Genomic DNA, 4,776 nt, shown 5'->3' on the forward strand with positions numbered 1-4,776 from the left:
AATTGTTAGTATTGGCATAGTGATGAATCGTTGCTTTAACTCCTAGAAATTTTTTTCACATTCATTTATCTATTCATACTTCACATTCTTGCTTGTTAACTTATCAAAGAACCTAATAGCTTAGAAAACCCTTCCATGATTTGGCAATAATACCCTATTAAACCCAAGAATCTTATGATCTCATGAATGTTCTTCAATTCAATTCAATCCATTACCGCCTCTATCTACTCGAGTCAATTGAATACTCTCTTGTCTTGACCTTCACCTAATGGTACCTTGTTTGAAGTTTGATTTTTGGAGAAGACTTTTGTTCCCGAAGTTGGTTAAACAAGTCATCTGTACAGAGTAGTGGGTACTTGTTCTTAATTGTCACCTTACTTATTTCTCAATAATTGATATACATCTTCAACGACCCATCTTTCTTTTAACAAACAGAAACAAGTGCTCTCCATTGTGACACACTAAGTCAGATGAATTCTTTATGCTTTGACTCCTATATTTGGTCCTTTGAATCTTTCCAATTTTATTGGAGTCTTAGAGATTGGTGTCGGGTTATCTTTCAACTTTAATTCATCCTCCTGGCACTTCCTTCACACAGGTCAAGTAGCCCTAGCATTTCTACAGAGGCAACCTCCTCACCTGATTAGCTGACAACATCTATGGCAAGGCGCGCATGCACGACCCAACAAATCTATACTCCTACGCGATCCCCTAGTGGTCTGAACACCACTTTCTTCTTATAACAGTCAATACTGGCATAACAGAAAGTTAGCCAGTTCCTCCCCAAAATCATGTTAGATCCATGCATATTAAAAACCATTAGATTAGCAGGTAGCGTCCTCCTTGGAATACTAATTGGATAATCCCCGAGAACCCTTCTATAAACTACCACAGTCCTCATCGATGTGATCATAGATAAATCTGTATTTAACAGTTAAGCTTCTATCACACACAATTCGATATATTCCCAAGATATAGATGAGCGAGTTCCCCGAAATCATATAATACAATAACTTTTTTTGATAAAAATAATAAAATATTACCTATCACCACGTTATTTGTATTTTCTGCTTCTCCCAGTGTAAGATAATAGGCCTACACCAGGGCGGTGTTCCTCTGATGGCCATCTCGAGATGCCTCACTATCTCTTCAAAATTGTCTGATAGGGATTGCATGGATCGGATGCACATGAAAATCTCGTGCAATGTGGTAGGCTGACCACACAGATAATATACATTTGTCCCAGCCTGGTATTCCCCCGATGTCTCCTTTTACACCTAAGAAAAAGAGGGCGTAACAGATTACCCTACCTTGCTCGATTCCTCGTCTCAATCTTTGGCCCATATTATTTCTGTTTCTTTTCCATGAACTTGTATTCGTATCGGCTTGGAAATCAAGAGGCACATACCTCTTCCCCTATCTTTGTACTCCTGTGCCCCTCTTCCGACTTGCCTCTACTAGGGTGGCTTTATCCACTAGTTCTGAGAAATCCCGCACTTGAAAAATTCTGCTCATATATTTCTTGTCTCAACCCCCTCTCGAACCTCTGTGCCTCTATAAATTCATCAGGAATCATATATGGAGTGAAACGAGACAGCTCCATGAACTTGGCTGCATACTGTGACACTGTTAGATGATCCTGAGTCATATTTAGAATATCCTCCATCTTAGCATCCCTGACAGAGGCAAGAAAGTATCAGTCAAAGAAAGTCTTTTTAAAATGGCCCCAAGTCAATGCTATGGGTACTGGCCTCTATTTCTCCAAGAGTTTCACTGCTAACCACCATTGCTCAACCTCACCCGTAAATTTGAATGTAGCATAAAGAACTTTATGTTCATTAGTATAGCGTAGCACTGTCAGTATCTTCACATTCTCCCATACCTAATTCTCTGTAATAATTGGGTTGGCACTTGTTGAGAAAGCTGGGGGATTCATCTGAGTAAACTAATCTATGGTGCAACCCTGATCAGCAGGTGGGAAACCTTATCCCCTAAAGTTCCGTGCAATTTCTGCCATGACCTGCTGCACAACACTACGCAGTACTAAATCCGAATCACTGCCACCCCTGCTAGAAGCCCCCATGTTACCACTACTCCCAGCATTTGCGTCATTATTCCTAGGGTCCATCCTGAAATTTGGACAAAAAACAATCTTTAAATTCCAATACCTTAACATAACTGACACAATTATCAAACTAAGAAAACAATTTAACATCCACGTTCTCAAGGTAAGCCTCAACACACAACTCAGTCACAAAATCATTGACGATTTGTACTTATCACATAAAACCGTCGACGGTTTGGCCTAAATACCCTTACTATCTTCTTCCTCATATACCCTTAGTCATTTTAAGGATCAAACCTTGAATCCATAGAAATTATGACCTATCCAACCAACTAACATCTCAAGTTCCAGTCTCTCTACTAAGAAACAAAAACCGTCAATGGTTTGCCATAATTTTCCTAAAACCGTTGTCTCAAGAAAATCACAGAAGACCATCAATGGATTTCCGCCTCCTGGCTGTGAGACAAAACCTAAAATTTCTACTTCAAATACTCCATTTCACTATACATCCTTAGCCAAATCTACCATACACCACATAACCTATTCCATTTCTACTCCCATCACCTTCATTCCTATACTCTGGTAGTATTATCCATTAAAATCTATAGAACCTAACAACCTAGGCTCTAATACCACAATTGTAACACCCAAAAAAATACCTGCTGATATAATAAATATAATCATAATAAAACACCATCGTGACATCAACATAGCATCTCATACTATCACATTCCACATATTTTTTTTATTTCATTTTAATCACAACACACACACACACACACAGAGATATATATATATATATATATATATATATATATATATATATGATAATATAAATATAACATCTGCCCCATACACTACCTGCGGAAGCAAAAATATCCCTATCCAAAGTTATACGTACCAGAGCACTACCTCTTAACCAATACTATACCATTTCCCAAGACAAAACTATAATCCAAAAACTTAAAATATTTATATACATAGATCCAGACTAGGACTTACAATATTTGTATTATCTACACCCCGACCCTGAGCTTCCATGCCTGGTTACCTGGTGATCCTGAAATGTCGAAATATTATCACATTGAGACACCTCTCAGTAGGATGGAATATATTAGTGCCAGTGTGTGGTAATGAGTCTATATATATAAACGTATGATTCATCTCTTAATTACTGAAATGACATAGCGATTTAAACTATACTCATACCTATCTCATACCTGTACAATTTCATATCGCATATTCTTTTTCAGTTCATAACTAGGCTTAAAAGGCCTATATATAAAAATTACAAGTCACATGATGTGTACACGTATAAATCAATTGCTGAGATTGGGGTGTTTCGTACTGCCGTCCCCCAATCAGCCATTCATATTCAATTAACAATTCATCACATAGATTTGCTATGATACATATCAACATTTTCTGCATGATTGAGGTGTTTCGTACCGTCGTCCCTCAATTAGCTATTCATATTCATCACATGCATATACCATGATTCATATCAAACATTTTTTGCATGATTAAGGCGTTTCGTACCGCCATCCCTCAATCAGTGCTGAGTTTGAGGCGTTTCATACCGTCGTCCCTCAAATCAGCTAATCATCACATACATTTGCTGAGTTTGAGGCGTTTTGTACCGCCATCCCTTAGACCTGCCATTCGTACTACTACCATGACGAATAACATTATGTTTCGATGAGCGTTTTCGTTGCATAGTTATATTTGCAATTTTTGGGTTGTCCTAAGTGTTATTTGTGCGTTATCATTATTATTATTACATGTTTCATAGTTTAAGATTATATGTTTCATGTTTTATAATTTGTCTGATTTAGATTATATAATTTTTGTGTAAGGTAAGGGTTTCTAAATGTATTCGTAAGTGGTTGAGTTACAATTTTCCAATCATCCGCATGAATATAACAAACTATCATACCACAACTCTTGTATATAAAGACACTGTCATGCTAATGCTCTGTATTAAACACTTTCTATAACTCTGTTAAATTTTATCATATTGTATCTTTGTATAAAATATTGTCATATTACAACTGATCACGACACCGAGCCGGCTATACGTATCACAACACTGGGTCGACTATACTGATCACGGCACTGGGCCGGGTGTACTGATCACGGCACTGGACCGGCTATACTATCATAATATATGGAACAATATCGTAATTTCTGTAATATTCATAACCTTCTAAAATTGTTATCAAACCATGCTTATTTTGTGCAATCATAACATAATCCGACATACTTATATACACAGTAAAAATATTTATTCTCATACCACACACTTTGAATAATAATTCATAATATAAAATCTATCTGGGATAACTATATTGTTGAAAATAATGGTATAATAAACTCCACAATTTTATTCAATCCCAAAATGCCGGTTTGCACAAATACACTTATAACCATAATAATCCAAAATTCTTATATGCCACTTCCTGAGAATACTTCTTAGAAAGTCACCAATTCTAAGATTACTCCAAACTGAGTGTGCTTAATCGTGAAGTTCTTATGAAAAGATTCCTTAATGTGAATAGTAAGATAAATCATTTTTAAGTATTTTTTTCATAGGGTATTACAAACGTCACCGTTGTCTCTGCGTGACATATGTAAAAAATGCTACTTCAATTAAGATTTTTAGATAAAAATAGAAGCGTTTTTTAATGGTCACATGTTATCTATGCTAGCTC

Source organism: Malania oleifera, chromosome 3 (genome assembly GCF_029873635.1).
Source record: "Malania oleifera isolate guangnan ecotype guangnan chromosome 3, ASM2987363v1, whole genome shotgun sequence".
Classification (NCBI taxonomy): Eukaryota; Viridiplantae; Streptophyta; class Magnoliopsida; order Santalales; family Ximeniaceae; genus Malania; species Malania oleifera.